This window comes from Stenella coeruleoalba (genome assembly GCF_951394435.1).
Source record: "Stenella coeruleoalba genome assembly, chromosome: 10".
In the NCBI taxonomy this organism is placed as follows: Eukaryota; Metazoa; Chordata; class Mammalia; order Artiodactyla; family Delphinidae; genus Stenella; species Stenella coeruleoalba.
In genome coordinates, this window is record NC_137156.1 from 12,727,636 (window position 1) to 12,748,472 (window position 20,837).

The 20,837-nt window shown below is 44.3% G+C and overlaps 1 protein-coding gene across 14 annotated transcripts in view; it reads right to left on the reverse strand.

The window, feature by feature from the left end:
- Nucleotides 1-20,837, reverse strand: part of ATXN1 (ataxin 1) — a 520,605-nt gene that overhangs the window by 203,695 nt on the left and 296,073 nt on the right. The window contains exon 6 of one of the 14 annotated variants that reach the window (XM_079935505.1): nt 10,877-10,927. The exons of the other annotated variants lie outside the window; for them this stretch is intronic. The gene's annotated coding sequence lies outside the window, so the exon portion shown is untranslated. The remainder of the gene's footprint in view (nt 1-10,876; nt 10,928-20,837) is intronic. 14 annotated transcript variants of the gene reach the window in all.

A 20,837-nucleotide genomic window follows, 5' to 3' on the forward strand; every position in this document is an offset into this window, starting at 1 on the left:
TTGTCCTTATCACAGATCAAAAACACATCCTTATTGCTCTGGTCAATAAACATCTTTTAAATAGTGCATTCATAATAAACATATCTATTTCTTTGATAATTTCCATGAACTTGGTTATTTACTCACTCGGCCTTCAATTCTTACTTGATCTTAGCTACTTTAGGACTTTTTTGTTTGTTTCACATGAAGTTTTTCTTGAGAGATAGGAGTTAATTAAATGATTTAGGGAAAATGTGCCTCTTCTGACTCCAATACCAGATTGTTATTATCTTTTATGAAAGTTAAAATCTATTCCAGATCATTTTAAGTGTGCACCGTCCTGAGTTTAGATGCTTGACAAATTCATTAGCGCCGGCAAATGTTAAAAGCTGCCTAGAACATTCCCTGCTCTCCTGCTCTGCAAACCGATGGCCTCGTCAACTGCTACAGGAAAAAAGTGTTTCTATTCTGCCAAGTGATGCCACCAAGGGCAAAAGCCAGCTCTCTGCTTACCCTCAGGAAAGGGCTCTTGTGCATGAGTGTGTGTACGTTAGCAATGACTTCCTAATCAGAATACAATCACGGTACAGGCAAAAAAAAATAGCCGTTTGGTAGAGGAAGGGAAAGGTCTTACTTCCCAGGAGTGACGCTGAGACTCACCACATTCTCCCAATCTGATTACAGTGAGTTTAAAGGCAACTTGCCAGATGAGGACATTTGATGAAACGCTTTGAAAGAATTAAGCTCCTTCTACCTGCACAAGAAATACACCTCCTTGGGACAGGAATTCCCTTCTCTGTGCTCCTGATACCCTGACAGTGAGAGGCTGTAAGTGGTCAGGGCACCAACTCTGGAGCCTATGCCTGGGTTTGAACGACCTTGGACAAGTTATTTAACCTCATTGTTCTCAGATGCTGAATTTGCATAATAATGGTTGTAAGGATTACAGGATTAATACATCAAAACGCACTAAGAACAGTATTGGCACATAATAAGTACTATACAAGCATTTGTATAAACATACACAACAAAACAGCTAATTGCTACCCAGTGATTCCAAAACAAGTATTATAACCTACCCTCTCCCCACTACCTGCCCCCCCTCCCCCACTGCCCTTCACCTGCCTACATGCTCAAAGTCTGTTCATTTAAGACCTGCACCTATTCCAATGTCATAAGGCCTGGTCTGCAACCACAGGGATGCTGGCAGACAGAAACTCTTATTTGCCACGCTAAAGTGTTTATCCAGATTAAATGTATAGCTAAAACTATGGAGTTTACCTCTCCTTTTTTATTTTTTAATTTTTTTTAACAGCTTACAGTCTTATTCTTTTTTTTTAATTAAGTAATTTATTTTTGGCTGTGTTGGGTCTTCGTTTCTGTACGAGGGCTTTCTCTAGTTGCGGCAAGCGGGGGCCACTCTTCATCGCGGTGCACGGGTCTCTCACTGTCACGGCCTCTCTTGTTGCGGAGCACAGGCTCCAGACGCGCAGGCTCAGTAGTTGTGGCTCACGGGCCTAGTTGCTCCGCGGCATGTGGGATCTTCCCAGACTAGGGCTCGAACCCGTGTCCCCTGCATTGGCACGCAGATTCTCAACCACTGCGCCACCAGGGAAGCCCTACTTCTCCTTTTTTAAACAAGGGTTTTTTGCATGCATATTTTATCATCATGCTTACTTCCTCTCTCTTCTTGTATTAAAAAATCTTTTCATCTTCTGCTCTGTCCCACCCCACGATGAATTTTTAAAAAAGGAAAGAAAAAGCACACTAGCCAGCTAGCTCAGAACTAAGTATCTTGCTCTGAACCTCACATGGACAGTATTATACACTGTCGTGGCAGTTTAACAGAGAAATGAAGTCTAATGAGAAGAGATAAGAGAGAAGCAGAGATAAAAGAATTCTTGAAAAATCAGCCCCAACAGTCCCACGAAGGCCTGGGTGGCCTGAGAGCTTATTAATACGGACTGCCTCTCAGCAAGGGGCATGTAATTCGCTTGCAGTAGTTTCCTTAAAACGATGTCACCCTCACACCGGTTTACCTTTAAACAAGGACATTCTGTAACCAGGGATCCACCTATGTGGCTTAGTCATCCGACGGGCCTCAAGGTCACCGACTTGAGTAACACGATGAGAATGACCTCATTCACCCACTATAGAACCGTTATATCACCGATCAATACAGGAGGCCTCTGCACATTGTCAACAAAGCCTTCTCCAGGGAGCGCCCTGCATACGCGTCAGAAACAAATTACACCCTTAAAGGCAGATGACACACGGAACACAGAAAGCTCCTTTCTGTAAGGCAAAGCCTTTGTTCGGTGCGAGAGGAGCACCAATCCAACCTCAAAAAAAGGGAGAAAGAAGAGAATCTTTGACATGACGTTTCTCTTGCCTTTCCTCTCGAACACAGGATGCATCTTCTGGGGGCTCACGAGGCAGGAGGGAAGATAAGAATGGAAGTACGATTACAAGGGACTGTGATGCTGAGGACCAAGAAACAGCACACCTGGCACATCCATTAACAACGTGCCTTACAGCACCAACTTCACAAGGCATGGTGAAATAATCAATAACAGTAACAATAATAAATGTGGGAGACTGCTCACCATGTATTAGTCATTGTTCTAGTTAGTTTACAAATATTAGCTCTAAATTTAGCTTGCTCACAACCCAATGCCATAGGGCCTATTATCATCCCCATTGTACAGATGGGAACACTGAGGCACAAGGAAGTTAAATAAGGGGCCTGAAGTCACATTGGTATGTGGTTGGAGTTGGGATTCAAACCCAAGCAGTTAGGCTCTGGAGTCACTATATTAAACTGTCTAGTTAACACCATCACCACCAGCACCAGCACCAAGAAGTTATCTTTGCGCTTCTGCACGTGCTTTGTCTCTCTTCTTGGAATAACCGTCCCAAACATTTACTGATGAATTTCTCTCCCAGCAGAGCCTTCCACAGGGCAGATGTTCAATGCATGTTTGTGGAATGAAGGGACAAATCACTGATTCTAATTAATCCTTCATTCATTCTGTGAGACAGACGGAGAACTTACGATTAATCTTGTTTTCAGATAAGGAAAGTGAGGCTCAGGGAAATCAAGCGAATTGTCCAAGGTCAGATTGCCTAGAATATGCACTCTTCCACAATTTACCAGTGGTTTTTAAATTTTAAAAACCATGGGACTTTTTTTTTCTGATAAAGTATTTTTTTATTTATTAATTAATTTATTTTATTTTTGCTGTGTTGGGTTTTCGTTTCTGTGTGAGGGCTTTCTACAGTTGCAGCGAGCGGGGGCCACTCTTCATCATGGTGAGCGGGCCTCTTACTGTCACGGCCTCTCCTGTTCCAGAGCACAGGCTCCAGATGCGCAGGCTCAGTAGTTGTGGCTCGCGGGCTTAGTTGCTCCGCGGCATGTGGGATCCTCCCAGACCAGGGCTCGAACCCGTGTTCCCTGAATTGGCAGGCGGATTCCTAACCACTGTGCCACCACGGAAGCCCCCACAGGACATTTTTAAGAAAACAAGATCTATATAACCTCGAAATATAACAGAGATAAAGGAGAGAGGCCAAGTGCAGCGCACGAGCCTGGTCTCTCCAGAGCCTGCAGGGCTTTGCGGAACGCACTTGGAGAAGCAGTACAGCATCGTGCAGTGCTGCCAGGACATCCGACCCAGAACAAAGCACGGGAGAAGAGGGGACTCTGCCCAAAGCCCCCTAAACTCCTAGAGAGCGTGACCCGCCTCTTCCCTCAAGTTCCACAGATCTACTGACTCACGGAAGGAGGCCCAGGATGGCATTCCTTCTCCTTCCTAAGCATCAGGGTTCGCCTCCTTTCCCCCTCAACAGGGCGAGGCTCACCCATTCTTCGCCTCTCATGCATCTCTTTCTGTTTCCTTCTTTGGAGCTGTTCTGCATCTGTTCCTGTTGCAGCCCTGGGGGTTTCCCCTACTGGTAACTGGAAAGGGGGCAACCTCTTGTGACCTAGTTTTTCATCACCAACCAGAGCAGGAGAAGGCAAAGCATGCTCAGGGTTTGTTTTTTTTTTTTTTTTTTTTTGGTACGAGGGCCTCTCACTGTTGTGGCCTCTGCCGTTGCGGAGCACAGACTCCGGACGCGGAGGCTCAGCGGCCATGGCTCACGGGCCCAGCTGCTCCGCGGCATGTGGGATCCTCCCGGACCGGGGCACAAACCCGTGTCCCCTGCATTGGCAGGCGGACTCTCAACCACTGCGCCACCAGGGAAGCCCCATGCTCAGGGCTTTTGCAAGCTGCTCCTGAGGAATGAACATCTTCCAGCAGACCTGGAATTCTTCCATGGCAGACTTCACAGAGGAGGGAAAGTTGGTCAGGGAGAAGGGAGCAAGTTTTCAAGGAGAGTGTTGCAGGCGGACCTGCATCTTGTCGCATCCTGTCACACGGAATCTCAGCGGGCAGAATGTCTGAGCTGGAGGGGACCTCGGAAAGCCGTGGGTCCAGGCTCCCACTTAACAAACAGGTAAACTGCCTCTCACTCATGTAAGCTGACTTGGCCAAAGCTAGACACTGGCATGGCTCCCACGAGGGACTTCTGACAGTAGGAGGTGACTCGCAGATGGAACCAAAAGGACTTTCTCGCCATGTCAAACAATGAGAGGCAGTAAAACACTCAGGATCGGACTGAATTCACGTATGCATCTGTGGAAACCATCTCTTAAGATCTTCTGGGAAAACTAAAAACTGCATCACTCAGAATTACTTGAAGCCTCGTCAAGTGCTTTAAGGCCCTATAATGTGAGGTGCAACATGGAGACACATTAAAAAAAAAAAAAAAACTTTTCCCACGGCCTCCATCGCTGTGGAATATCTAGTGGGTGAACGGGGGAGACGGGCGAACCCAGGCTTCTGATGGGCTCCCTGTTTCTGCTCGAATGTGTGACACGGCCACGCCATCACTAGCATACCCTATTTGCATTCGTTCCAGGTGAGATTTCATCACTGCCTCCTGTTTATTCATTCCTTGATATAAATCTAAATTGCTCCCTTCAAATAGCAGAGAGCACTCTGCCTCAGTAAGCGGAAAGAAAAGATCATAGCAAGGGAAGCGCCGCGGCTTCATCTTTTCCCGCCCCTCCACCTGCCCTGCCCCTCACGGAACTCTTGGTTGTTTCATGGCAGGGCTCTCGATGGGAAGGAAACGTGGTAGCCCTCCACAGTCCCAAATACCTTGGGAGCCTCTGCTAAGTCCTACTCTAGGTGAGCCCTGGCGCCTTCACAGCAGCCAAACACAGTAACTCACAAGGAGGAAAAAGCCTACAATTTTTGTTTTTTTAAAGGCTACAGTCATGTGTCAGAACCTGGAAGAGGTCGCTGGGAAACAAAAAACGAATTCTTTACAGAAAGAGAGGCATTTAAATACGGCATGTCCGCACATGATCTTTGGGGAATGACATTCAAACACATGGGACACACCAAGCACGCGGGGCCACAGCAGTTTCTGCTCGTTCCTTCCCACTGTGGCCACCCCTCGTTCTGTTGGGGAAGCAGCATGTCACCCAAGCACCGCTTTTCCTGATGAAAAGTGATTTACGGTGCCTTTTCCTGTGAAAGGAAAATTGATCCCATCATCTAGAAGTTTATATGTAAAAGTGCTGTTTCTAATTCTTCGCACTTTGGGATCAGATACATTTTTTTCCCCTCCTCTGTGTGTATTTTTAAAATAGTAAAAATCTTCCTAAATGACAATCTTTTATCAGCTTGCACCTATGCTAAAGGAAGGTTCCGTGAGACTCTAAAGGAAAGCGTGCTGAAAGAAAAAGAATCTTCAATTACCTATAAATTCAACTCTCCGATGTCCCCCCAACCAGGGCACATGTCACAAATTTTATCCAGTCATTCTGTTTTCCTATGTCCCAACCACTACAATTTCAGCTATTTTCTAAAGAAAGAGTTCAAGTATGGTCAGAGCTCAGAGGAATTGAGCTGTTTTCAAGCATTACTACTTGAGTGCTTTTAGAGCTTCATGTTTGAGTTAAAGATGAACTCTTCAAAATCAACTCTACTTCTGGGCTTGGGGCTAGAAGCCAATGACATCCCCTAGGGTCACCGAAGATGCTGCTTGCTGGTCAGACTCATCCTGGTGGGGCTTTAACATCTTAGGCCAAAAGTAACAGAGATGGTCACTCCTGAACCTGACTCAGTTATGGGATGTGAAAACACCACAAAATTTAACGTCTTTACCAATAATTCCTTTCCACTATGTGTTTGAAACAAGATGCTCAGAGAAACATTAGGGCACTGGACCTTGAGTTAGATAACTCCAGTCCTGGGTCTGCCATCAACCTGACAATGGAAAGTCACAGAATTTCTCTGGGTCTCAGCTTCTCAATCAGTAAAACAACGGGGTTAACGGACTTCTAAAATCCGTCACAGACTCCCAGCCTCTGCTTCCATGCTCCTCGGCTTTCCCTTTGCCAGCAGGGACTGAGCGTGTTAGGAAGATTGTGCCTTTGGCCCCGGAGGAATGTGACAACGGCCTTCCTTGCGTTGTTCCCACAGTAACCAGAGCCAGCTGTCCGGGCCGCCCGGCCAAGTTAGGGCGCAAGATCGCACACAACTAGGAACTCCACTGGGAGGACTGGGTCTCCAGATTCCCCACCTTCTTCAGGGCCCTTGTCAGCAGGTCAGCACAATCCTGGGAACATAAGAACGGGTCTGTGATCTTTACTAAATAACATCTGAGGGTTTAAAATCTGGAGTGCAGCCGCCACCATTTGGGACTTCCCCTAATCACAGTTGGAGGATTCAGGTGTATCTTTACCTTCCGGGGTCTATGCACCTCTCTCTGGGGTGCTATGGGGTTGGTGTCATCTAGAATTAGTAAGTATTTTCCAAGCATGTTGGCACGTTCTGACACTAAGGCAAAGATCCTGGGATTCAAGCGAGAGTGAAAATCTCAGATGACATTCTCATCTGAAAATCTTGGGGTGAGCCAAGATCTGTAAACATGCTTCTGAGCAGGACCCACCATGAAGGGTTTCCTTGTTGCCTGCAGCCTGCATCTGAGCTACTATTAAGGGAGGATCATTGGAAAGCATTACCATTATTTTTAGCTTTTGTAGGAGGGAGGAGTTTTTGAAAGGGCAAAATGGAAAGGAATTTAGGGCAAGGGTGGAGGGAGGAGAAAAGATTAGGAAAAATAAAGACTTTCAGGAGAGATAAGCAGCTTCCTCCTCCTTTCTTAATATACTGGCTACAGCATCAAGGATTTGGGGTCCAGATATCTGGAGACAAAGAGGCTGTTGGAAGGAAATCATTTTCCTCTGAGTGTGGAAAATGTGCCCTCCATGCCCTGGGATTTTTCACTTTCTCAACGTAACAGATGAGGCCACTCATAGAAGCTTTCTTGGGAAAGAGTTTGGTAATTCACGTTGGATTTGAATGCTGTTTTAACTTTCATAGATCCCAAAGAAACACCCTCTTTGGACCTACAGAGATCATGAATGTTCCAGATTAATAGGAGATGAATGAATTCCTCTTAAATAACCTTGTAACTTTAAAAAATAGCAAGGTGGCGTCCAGCAGCTTCTGGGGAGACCATGGTATGGGCCGAGAACATACCATTTTGAGAGTTCTTTTTTCTTCTTCTCCCTCCTCTTTCTCTTCTTCCTCTCCTTCTCCTGCTTCTTCTTCTCCCTCTCTCTCTTTTTTTTTCTTTGCAATAGAGAGTAAAGGATCTCAAAGAAATGCAAAGGCCAAGGCATGTACCCCTCAATTCAGGCCTCCTGGTAAACTGCTGGCACTGCAAGTTCAAATGCCATTGAGTTCATAAGGATCCTTGTAAAACACAAACACTTCATCACAACTTGTTTGCCTGCTAAAATTCTGAAAGCAAGATTGCAGAATATTCAAGTCATCAACCTTGTGGCCCAGAGCTTACACAGGCCCAGAGCTAACAAGGGAACACTAGAATTAGGTTCCCACTTCCAAAATAGGACCTGAAGAAGTTTTTGCTATAGGAGAAGAGTTGCTGTGTTTTGTTTAATGGAACTAAATTTGTTCTCATTTACATCATGAGCAAGCGGCACTTGGTAGCAAAGAAAGCCCTGAAAATATTCACATTCAGTGAACGCGGCTGTATGTATAATTAGCCGAGATTTATTTTAAAGTACGCTAATCCTTTGTACTCTTTTCTACAATTCACACTGGTGAGGAACAGACAGCAGATTTGGAATTTATTATGAAAGCACAGGCATCGTATTATCTGTTAAAAAATTAAAAAATGGGGAAGGAGTCAGAAAGTCTTTATTAATATACATATTAGGATCAGACCAAAGGAAAGGGCTTGCTTTCTTTCAGAGGAGTTTGTGTTCAGGAGAAATCAGTGAACTGAACAATAGCGTCGGGTAGGAGAGGAGATAGGAAGAATCAAAGGTACACATTTTAGAAGCATAAAATTTTTTCTGAAGTTGTTTATGGAAAACGTCACAGTACAAAAGACCTTCAATAGAACACCGGATATTCATTACCCAGCATCAAGAATCATCAACTCATGGTCCCTTACATCTTCAAGCAAATCCCAGACAAATCACTTAATCCCTAAATATTTCAGTATGAAGTGTAGAGTTTTTAAGCTCCGTCATTGTCCTGAGGTCCCTGAGAAGCCCAATGCCCCAGCGCCATGCTGTCAGACAGTGACAGAGGCCAGCCGGGAACCCAGGTCTTCTCACTGGAGGCTGAGTGATCTCTCCTCCAGGACCCTCTTGCCCTTACAACACCTACCACCTGTTTTAACTGAACCCTGGCCTGCCATAATGTTAGCACAGAAAACACGCAGTACACTGGTTGGAAATCAGGAAATCCTGAATTTTAATCTCAGCTTTGCTGTTTTTCTGAACCTTAATTGCCCCAACTATTAAGTAGGGATATGAAATTGCCACTAAGAGATACAATTACTTACGACATACTTAGAAAAATCGTGGACTTTCAACTTATAACAGTTATTTTTAATATGTTTTCATGGAGTTTGGGAAAAGATGCTAGAAGCCATGAAACTTTAGAAAACTACTGTGAGGTGAGGTCTCCTATGTGAATAAGTTGGGGCGAGCATACATAATTATTATGTAACTGTACCCTCAGCGCCTTTCCATGACAAGTTTATTTATTTTTCACATATAAATTTGGACCAACGATTTCAACACAGTGGAAGTTTCTAGGGAAAACAAATGTTTCATATAATATGAATCAACATTTCCCAGCGAGGAAAGAGGCAGTCCTTCCCCTACCCCACTCCAGCTCCAGGAGAGGAGGGGAGGGAAGGTCCAGCATCTTTTCGAGAAGGAACAGGCAAGCCCATGGAAAGTGAAAAGAGAAAAGAAACATTCCCTTTCTTTGTCATGGGCTTTGCCAAAACTCTAACCAAAGCAGACTTACAATAGAACACAAAATATTCCCAAGAAAGTGCCCAATGCTGGAAACATAATAACAGAATGCAGGGTTTTGAGTAAGTGACTGAAATATACAACTCGACTGCACCCTTTTCCCTTCTCAAACACACATAAAGGTACTATACTTGAGGAGATAATGGGAGTGAGGTAATTGTAACTTTTAGGAAACCCCATTCTAAGTCAACTCCAAACCTTGAGATCAGACTTTAAATGCACTTGCTGTCAAAAGCCAAGCCACAGGAAATCGTGTCATTTTGAATATAGGCTGGCAACGAACGCATACCGTGTGCAGCCTCACCATAAAATCCAAACCATGGACCAAGTGTCATGCAGAAGCAGTTGGGTCTGGGGCAACGGCCCACCCGCCTGTGTTAGTTTCCTGGGGCTGCCATAACGAAGTACCACAGACTGGGGCCCTTAAACAACAGAAATTTATGGTCTCACATTCTGAAGGCTAGAAGTCCAAGATCAGGCAGGGTGGGTTCCTTCTGAGGGCTGTGCGGGAACGGTCTCTCCCGTGCCTCTCCCTATCCTAGCTTCTCGTGGTTTACAAGCCATCCTTGGCGTTCACTGGCTTGTGACAGACTAACTCGTCTTAACATGGCATTCTCCCAGCATCTCTGTCTTGGTGTCCAAATTTCCTCTTTTTATAAGGACACCGGTCATATTGGATTGGAGCCCATCACAATGACCTCATCTTAAATTGGTCATCTGCAAAGACCCTACTTCCAAATAAGGCCACACTCACAGATACTGTGGGTGAGGACTTCAGTATCTTTTTGGAGGGACACAGTTCAACATATAACACCACTTCATCCCCACCCAACTTAAGAGAGGTAATTGGGGAAGCTGAGCCACCTCCCATGGAGGTTCCTGTTGTGCTACGGAATATGCCACCAGCGCCCTACGAGGCCCCCCACCGCTGAGAAGAAACACTCAGGAATATGCATGCAATGCCCATGGACACACCCTAGCCAACCATCACTTGGCTTTAACATGCTACCTTGGTTCCTTTCCACTGCCTTCCCTCCTGCGCCCATTCTCAGCTTTGGCCACGTGGCTCCCATGCAATCTGCGTATGAACTTGACCCCTTTCAACTTCAGGATAGGAGAGAAGTCAATCAGAGGCTTCTGCCAACTTTGCATCCTCTTCTACGTATTCAGCGTGCTTCGGTTCCTCCTCCTTTTATCCCTTGCACATTCGGGGCAAGCCAACAGGTATCTCCGAAAAGGGAACCAGGACGTATTTTTGACCTCTTTCTATAGCCAACACAATTACTAGGCCACCAGACAAACCATGAAGGTTATTGCTGAATATGCTCTTTGGCAGTTTTAAAAGTGTTTTTCAAGCATGATAGTTGCAGAACATAATTATTCAACAACTCTAATAGACAGCAACAGCATCATTAGTCCCAATTTACAGAGGAGGAAAGTGAAGCTCAAAAAGGTTAAGAAATTCAGTAATGGACTCACCGCTTGTAAATCAGAACCAAAATATGGATTCATCTCTTCTGATGTCAGGTTCTGCAATGTTATATGATACATAATATGACACAGTCTATATTAAATTATCAAGAAGGACTAAAAGTTTTCTTTTTTTTTGACTCTAAGCGGTATGGCAGCAAGAATAAAGCCTTCTGTATACTCCACGTTTTAAAACGTTTTCCAAAATGTTTCAATGTTAGGTTTTTGTATCCTTATAAAAATGAGGTGTGTTATCCTTAGGCCCATTTTACAGATGATAAATGAAGGTAGAGGTTATGTAATTTGCCTAAATGAACCAATGAGCTGACCATGGAGCTGGAGTAAGAATCTCTGCATTCTAACCCCAAAATTGGCACGACTTTACCAAGAGGAAAATTCAATACAACTTCCCTGGAAAGGAAACATCTGGAAAGAAAATAATGTAAATGAAGGATAAAAAGCAGAAAATCAGATACATTTCCGTATATATACGTGTGCAGGCAGAAGCAGCACACGTATATGTCGTGGACGTCGGGATGGATCCCTGCGCCGTGAGAGAGGCCATTCCAGAGGACCACTGATGCCCCTGAGAACGAGTGCAAGGCTGTTCTAAGCAGGTCACACGAGACCTGTGACTGGTGAAGGAGGGAAAGTATGTTTTCTAGTTCATCACAGGACCCAGGATTCCTTTTGGTTTCTCACCACCTGCATTCATGACAGAAGGCTTCCAGAAGGAAGGGAATCTGAGCTAATTCTAGAAGAATGAACAGTTTTAGAAAAGAGAGGTAACAGACATACGTGTCCCAATATGGCCAACGGACCACTGCAGTTGGAGGGGCGTGTGTAGAGACGTGGCAGTGGGAGAAGAGACGGGAAAGAAAAGTGGCGGCCACATTATGGAGGATCTCGAGGGTCTTTCTGAGTAATTGAGACGATTCCATAAAATCTGAAGGAGTTTAAGAAGGGTTGGAGCAGGGGAATGATCTCATCCAGAGGCACTGTGTCTACTGCCTTTACGTGAATGACTCTCAGACCCACAAGTCTAGCCCTGCCCTCTCTTCCGAGATCCAGATGCTTTTCAGAACACCTGCTGGGCATCTCTAGATGGCTCCCGCTGGCACTCCCAGCTGGGCATGTTAGGACTCTACGGCTCCTTCCAGACCTAACAGTCTATGATTCTAGTTAAAATTGACATTTTCCCTTGGGGACGCTGAAAATAAACAGAAAACAGAGAAGTCATATTCAACAGGCAGGGGGAAAAGAGCAATGTCCTTCAACTGAAAAAAAAAAAAAAAAATCTGTTCGTCATCTCTCTTTGTGCCCAGGCTCTTAAGTGAGTAATGCATCTGAGCGTGTGTGAGAACGTGCCATGTGCATCCACGGTGAGGGTACCCAGGAGGCAGAACTAAAGCATATTCTCCAAGGACACACGCTCTCAATGACAAGCCAGGATGGCTTTCTTGCCACTCAAAGCTGCTCCCTTGCACCTGGAGAGGCTGGTTCTAGAAACAATTCAAGTACAGAATATGAATCCTGCATTGCTAACTATGTTAAGCACGCCATGCTTCTAGACACAAAACAGCTCATGCTTATCTCTAGCCAACTCCCGCCATTTCTAAGGAGCAAGCAGCCCCTGAATGTCTAGGAGGCTCTGTGGTAGGGAGTTTCCCCCAAAAGATGGGTAAAGCGCCTTCAAGATGTCCCTATACAAGGAGTAAACATGTTTTCCTGTTAAAACTTTCCCTCTGTGGCTGCCAAAGAAACAATATTGTGAAAACCCTCCCTTTAGCAGAGAGCAGAAGTGGCACATTAACGCACACGGTGTGTTTTGAGTAAGGTGCAGTTTATAAGGCTGAGAAATTTCGCTTCTCTTTTCTGGACACAGCTTCCAAAAGCAAAAATTAAGAGTGTAGGCGGGCTGCCACGCCATACTCTGAATTTATAAAATATACACTTTTCACAAGCCTACCTCCACGGGCCCACATCCAACACTCAGCTTGGGCGGGACAGAAACCATCATTATTCACTGTCCAGTCTTGACCAGAGGATCCGGCCAGAACACAGTCTCCTGGGGTGCTGTCACCTTGATGCTGCTGTACCTGCTGGTCCACACCCGAGCTATTCAACTCAGCAGAGCACCTTGATCGTACACTGAATTCTCACTGACAGTAACTTGACCTGGGCCCTTCTGTCTAAGGGTGGGGCTGCTCCGTGTATCCCAGAGGATGTAATACTAAATCACTAAAACCACAGAGAGCAAAATGGCTTCGCCTGCAGAAGCTGCTGTGAGCAGCTGCACATATACCCTGACTCGTAGACTCTTCAGAGATAGCATTCAGATTCTACCTTCTTTCAGGCCACTGACCTCTAGGATCTGTGCTTCTTGGTCAATTGGCAGTGCTGAGACACACAGTAAAGAAAACTATGGGTCTGCTAAGAGACCTGACCCTACAGACCTACATTACAACAGCCAAGTATACATTCCAAATATGGTACAGCTCAAAGGCTATTTTGATGGATTTATTAAATATCTGTAATAAATCCATAATATAATCCATGATGCTCCCGTTTCCTTTCCTTATAGATAAAAACTGTCACCCCAAACTCTCTAAGGTCTATCTTACTCCTCTTCCTGTTCAGGAAACTCTGGATCTTCACGACAGTCTTCCCTGGCCTCCCAGGTGGGGGTCAGGTGCCCCTCCTAGATGCTTCCACCACTTCCTGTATTTCCCTCTTGTAATTGACTAGTTCCTTTTTAATCTACTGTACCAAAATAACTATAACCTAGCACCATGGGGTAGGGACCCTTTTAACTTTGGTCCTGCTTTAGTATTTCAGTACTTAGCACCCTACTTGGCACTTAGGGGAATCTCAAAGAATGTTAGTTGAATGACTGACCGAAAACACAATCCATGCTCTGAATAACTGCTATTTAGTCATCCAGTACACGATCGGTACAATTACCTCTTACTCCATTCAGCACTAACCACGGCCCTCAACAGTTACCCGCGGGCCACCATCACAGCTACTGCTTTCGCCACCTTAATGAGGAGAGTGTCCTTACTCCCAAGTGAGGCACTGAGCTTGCTCTACTTCAAGTCAATCAGGAGCCCAAAGCTGTTAGAGCTTTCTCCTTCTAAAGCGCCTGGAGGCCTGAAAGAATCTTAAAACAGGGAAAGCTTTAAAAAAGCTTAAAACAGGCAAAGCCAAAAGCGCTTGGGGCTGGGAGCACAGAAACCATTTCTGGGGAGGAGGGGGTACCACCGTGAGCGGCAATTTTCATGCGGTTCTAGGCTAGCGCCCTTTAAATAAGAAGACATCTTTTATGAGACAGATGCTTGCACAATAAATTATAAATAGATTAGGGTAAGTTTATGCCACAACACACAGTCATTTAAGATAATTTAATCGAGGGTCAAAAATAATTGGGGGGGAAAATGATCGAATCCACAGGAGAATAATCTATGAATGATAAAACGAATCACGGAAAAGACGATCTTGGCAAAAGAACCGCTTTTGTTCAAGTCCATCAGGTAGTTTTTCCTGAAAACCTACTATGTACTCAGCACTGTGCAGGATTTGTAGAGAATGTGGAAGGAATCACTTCCAAGGCCCGGAGCTCATTCCCTCTCGCTGGTCTCTAAACCCACCCCACTGACGCTGCTGCCACGTTTCCAAAATGCAAATGCAATAGGGTCCTTCAGGTTTACATCTACCACCATCGTAACCATAATCCAACATGACAAACAGGACCCTACTCAGTCCCAGGGCTGAAAACCTCTCCTGTCTTTCACTCACAACTCTCCATCCATAACCTGGGACTCAGCCATGCTCTCTTACCCACACTTCCTTGGGTTTAAGACTCCTTGACTCCTTCAAGCCTATGCCTTTGAAAATGCTGTCCTTTTCTACCTAGAAGCACTTCCCAAGAACATCTTGCCTGCCTAGTCTGCATAACTCATCCCTCTGAGAAGTCTTTCCTATAAACACCCCTTCATCCCTGGTCCTGATGTGACAGTCTTTTTACGAGTTTCCCCAGAACCCTCTGTATATCAGGGTTGTGGCATTTGACGCATGCAATTCCCCCCTCCTTCCCTCCGCCCTTGCTTCCTCTGGTCCACCTACGAACACTTACTTAGCAACTGCTCTCTACCAGGCCCTGAGCTATGCTAGGTGCTTTGGGTACATCTCTTAATAAATCCACACGAGACCCTTGAATTGTAGACATGACTTGCGGATGAGAAACTAAGCTCAGAAAGGTTCAGTAACTCGGTCAAGTTCACACAGCCAGCAAGTGGCAGTCAGGTGCTTCTGCTCCAAGCCCTTGCTCTTTCCTTCTCAACACACCAACTCACAAGAAGGTGAGAAGACTCGCCCAGGATTCCCGCCCAGACCCCCGTGTTTCTTGCAACCTGAAAAATCACACACATGGTTTTGACATGTGACCAGCAGGTGCAAGTTGAAGGTGTGCATGTCCAAAATCAACCGGGTGGGCACACCCAGGCAGTCTGTGCACTTCCCAGGACTTTCTCTTTCCTGCATGTCACAGAGACGGTTTTGTAGTGAATCCCAAACAGCACCCATCAGCTCTCTCTACTTTATGGAGTCGGTCTAAATTTCTTTGGTTTTTAACCACAACTGCACCAATTCTGCATGGCAGATGTTTCCAACAAGCATCAAATCCTCAATTGTTACCATCTTTTGTTTCGGTTTCTAGTTCTGCTAATGTAAGGGACGGCCTGTCCTCGTATTTATTACTACTAGAGTAATGTCATGTTCGGGGTTAGCACATAAAATACCTCTCCAGTTTCTTTGCAAAAGATCAAAACACTTTTTTTTTATGGCAACATCAAAAAGAATCAACATGTAAACATGTTTCAACAGGCATTCTTTCTCCCTTCAGTGATTTCTCAATATTTGGAACACTGTATTAGTCTGTTTTGCTTACAAATGGTAAAATACTTCCCTATTTCTTCTAAGCCTTTTCTGAGACTACTATATTTGCTGACAATTAGTGCTTGGTGCCTTTCTTTGGGTAATAATATTTTGGGGGGAAAAACTACCCTAGAAGTATTTTGGTTTATCACATGCCTTGCTTTGGGAGTGAGGAAAGTGGTATCTATTTTTACCTCTTCTTTCTTTCCATCCATTCTCCCTTCCTTTCTTTCTCTTCCCCTTTAGCCTTTACTTAATCCTCCTGGTGCTACCTCCTTGTATGGCTTCTTAGTCTTTTCACTTGACTGGCAAAGAAAAACAGCATGAGATTCGAGTATGACTGCTGCCTTCTTCCGCTAAGCATGGACTTCCCACTCAAACCCCTGTCAGTGCTGGTGAGGAAAATCAGTCTACTATCTTATCACAGCAGAAGAACTGGCAGAGCAGGCCTTCCGTCTCTGCAAACCATTCAGTCACATCCAGCATTTCCAAAAGGCTTTCTGCTCAAGATAAAGCCCTGTAAATGCCCAATGAACATAAAACATGCCAAACCCCAAAGACAGCCTCCTTGTACATGGGGAAACTTAAGAAGCATTCCGTTAAACTGGGGACCCACGCAAGGCTGTCCGCCATCATTGCTATTAAAAGCATTCTGGTGGAAGTAGCCACTTTAATTGAATAAGAGAAAGAAATAAGAGGTCTAAAAATTGGGAAAGAGGCAGTAAGATGATCATTATTTGCATAGGCTATGACTGCAAATCTGAACGAGTGGGCTAAACAACTGTTATAGACAATTAGAGGATTCTGTAAGGTAACTAACAAAAGTAATATGCCAAAGTCAATAGCCTTCCTAAGTGATGACCAGTAAGAAGACATCCCATTTTTTACAATACAGATAAAAATGTAAAATGGCTAGAGATAAACTTGATGAGAAACATGCAAGATCTAGATAAAGAAAATAGTTTCACACTGCTGAAGGACAGAGAACGTATGTCAACTGGAAAGCTCTGCCCTGCTTGTCCTTGAAGAAGAAATCACTAATTCTTCCCAAAGTAATCAATAAACTTGACACGATGTCCAAAAACACCATGAGAAAGCTAACTCTGAAGTTCATATGGACAAATAAACAGGAAGGACTAGCCACAAAAAATGATGCAACGAGAAAGAAGGAAAGACTCCCATACCAGATATTTAAAATACTTTAAAGTTCCAGAAATTAAATCAGTATGCAGGGGCACACAAGTAGAAAGCAAGGTCAACAGAAAAGGAACAGACCTAAACACATACGGGAATTCAGTGCATGACAAAGGTGGCAGTGCATTTTAGTGGAAGAAAGAAGGGCTTTAAATAAGTGGATGGTCCCCTGGAAGAAATAAAGTCAGATCCCTAGTTCACATCCTACACTAAAATCCCAGAGCGACCAAAGATTTAAGTGTTAAAAATGAAAATGTAGAAGTATTAGGATAAAGCTTGAAAACATGACATTAAGTGGAAGAAGCCAGTCACATGGGACTACACATTGTATGATTCCATTTACATGAAATGTCCAGAATGGGCGAATCCAGAGAAAGCAGAATAGTGGTTACCAGGGGCTCTGGGGTAGAGGGAATGCAGAGTGACTGCTTAATGGGTATGGGGTTTCTTTTTGGGATGATGAAAATGTTCTGAAATTAGATTGTGGTGATGGTTGTGCAATTCTGGAACTCTACTAAAACCACTAAATTGTACACATGAAAAGGATGAATTATGGTATGTAAATTACATCTCAATAACGTTATGATTTTAAAAGTACTAAGAAAAAATGAGACAATTTTTAAAACATGATGTTTGAGTGGAGAAGGCATAAGTATGTCAAAAAGTTAAAAGCATAAAAAAAAAAAGGTCTGATGAGTAAGACTATAGAATTTTGAAAACAAATCCTGCGAGAAAGAAGCATAAGAAGTCAAAAAAGAAATGGAAAAATTAAAAAATTCAAGACAAAAGGACTAGTTTTTTTGAGCTACTTTGTGCTCCTAAAAATGAATTAGCTGGAAAAGGCCCAAAAACCCAGTAAAAAATGGGCAATGAAAGTCAATACACATTTCTCAGAAAATAGGAATGGCTCTTAAACATATGAAAAGATGTTCGATCATCACTCTAACAAGCAAAACTCATATTAAAGCTACTAAAAGATAGTAGTTTGCACCTCTTAGGTTGGCAAAGATCATGAAGTTTAATAACACTGTCTGTGGAGAAAAGGCACAAGCCCACAGCGCTAGTGGGAGCGCACATTAGTACAAATGCCAAAACGGAGGGCAATTTGGCAAGGCTCACCAAAATTAAAACTGCACATTCCTTCTGATCCAACAATTCTACTGTAGCAATTTCTCCTCCAGAGAGCCTCACTGATATAGAAAATGTTATTTACAGAAAGTAATTCACTGGAGCATCGTGCATAGTATAAAACGACTGGAAACGAGCGGAAGTCCACCAATGTGGGGCTGAGTAAATTACAGCAAAACCCTACAATGGAATACTATTTAGGTACTAAAAAGAATAAGGCTGTTCCCTATGTTGTGACAAGAAAAGTTTTCAAGGATACATGGTTAGGTGAAAAAAGGTTAAAAACAGAAAAGTGTGTATGGTGTAAACAATGTGTTTTAAAAACCCCGTATTGGGTTTCCCTGGTGGCGCAGTGGTTGAGAGTCCGCCTGCCGATGCAGGGGACACGGGTTCGTGCCCCGGTCCGGGAAGATCCCACATGCCGCGGAGCGGCTGTGCCCGTGAGCCATGGCCGCTGAGCCTGCGCGTCCGGAGCCTGTGCTCCGCAACAGGAGAGGCCACAACAGTGAGAGGCCCGCGTACCGCAAAAAAACCCACAAAACCCGTATTTTTGCTCCTATAGTTTTTATAGTTACAAAATATCCCTATATTTATATTTTATTTATATATATATTTATGTTTTTTATTTTATTTCTATTTTATAGTTATAAACTATCCCTAAACAGATCCACAAGAAAATGGTAATGAAGCTTTGCCACTAGGAGTGAATCTGGCTGACTTGGGAACAGAAATAAGAGACTAATTTTTCTTTGTACCTCTCATTGTACCCCTTTTGTACTTTTAGTGATTTAAAACAAATTAGTTAATTCTTTTAGTTAAAAGAAAGAAATGAGAAACAAATATGACAGGGATACTGAAATACGAAATGAACAAAATATGTGGTCTAATTCTGGACAGTTCTTTTGGTTATTTTTAACATAGGTATATTCAAGAAAGAAATCAATAACTTTTTTAAATCCCTTACAAGGGACCACCCAGGAGGCTGATTCAACTTTCGCAAAACAAATGCATTCAGTTATAAGCTTCCTATACACGGGCCTTAGGTAAGACTCCCACCTCCACCAACACACACCCCTCCAGAGTGGGCAGGGCTGCCTCCAAGACCACGTGTCTAATTCATTCTTCATAATTCACTTAAACCTGGCCTCTGCTGCAGCTGGGGATGTGCCAACTAGACAGGTTCGTTTAGATTCATCCTCAGGACACAAAGAAAAAGACCAAGTTTGCCTATTTCTACTCACTGAATTGTTAGGTCTCCCATTGGCCATCAGTTGAATTTAGAACAAAATAGCTGTAAAAACGTCCTGACAAACACTGCAGTGAATTCATCAGACATTCCCTTAAGTGCTTATTCTAAGGGGGGTGGAGGGGAGGAGGTGTAAAGATGAAAGGGTGGAGACCCCGCTGCTCCGCCCAGCTACTCTGACTCTCCTTGGAAGGAGTCCTGGGTACTCAGGCAGAATAGACTGGTCCGTGGGTAATGGGTCATCAAAAATACAGGATCCTGGATTCAAAACTTTTCATATTAACCCTCTCACAGAGATTACAGCATATCTGTGTATTTTTAACCTCATCTATCAAGCAGAACTTTTTGGATTCCCTTGAAGACGCACATCTATCATGGCAAGAGCTAGCAAGGCTTACTTTCCCCCACTTTATGACCTTCCTAAACCATTACAGCTGATTTTCCATTGTCCATGGGATAGGATGGAGGGCAGGGGTGGCTGAAATTCACAGGTAAGCCCCAACTTCAGTTTAGTCAAAAGTGCCAACATCCCCTTTCGTAGATTAGAAAATTAACACCTTTCATGGTCCCTTCTCTTGTGTTCACAGAGGAGAGAATGGGGTGATTAGTGAGACTTGTACACAGCTTAGAGAAACTGCTGAAGAAATAAAATTGAAAGAATTTTTGAGAAACATTCTACAAAACTCAGGCTCTCCAGCCAGCTGGGCTTCAGGGAAAATTCCTCTGAATCCTTGATACCTTGGTTACCTAGCACATCGGTTATCTAGCACATCTGGCAGTACATCGGATACTAGAGACCAGATCCACTTGTAGGTCTAAGACTGCGGGTCGGCGGGGGCAACGCACAAAATCCAAGGGAAAAGGAGAGCGGTGGAGGAATCACATCAGGGACCCTCGAGATTTTCATAAAGCAAGAAGAATAAATGTTCCTCCACAGAAAGCAGGAGCCATGGTAAGTTCTGAAGAGAGAGGAAAGGTTTGGAACGGGTTCCACGGGAAGTGTGACAGCGCATCTGCTAGACAGCGCAGCCATGGGGACCCGTCCCAAATTGAGGAGCAAGGATTGACATCAGGACCAATACACTGGGTTTGGGGACCTCTGAGAAGCTGTGTAAGTGGCGGGGATCACCCAGGGTTGGTGTCTGGAAAGGACTGTGTGACACAACTATTGGGAAATAAGAGTGAAACTTACAAACCATGACACCTGGGCTGGGGATGGAGACAGTGAGCCTGAAGGCGGCTGAAACAATGAGGGCGATGGCGGGATTCAGCGGAAGGGAGGGGAAGCAGGGGGCCCGGAGGCTGTGACCAGAGAGGGGAATTGCAGAGCTGGAGGTTTCAAGGTTTAGAAAGGTCCAAAGGATATTGGTTCAAGTTGAGACACAGGTGGTAGGTGTGGCAGTGTTTGCAGGTGGCTGAAGTGAAGGAGAGACCAAATCTCAAGATGAAGAGACTGAGCAACGGGAG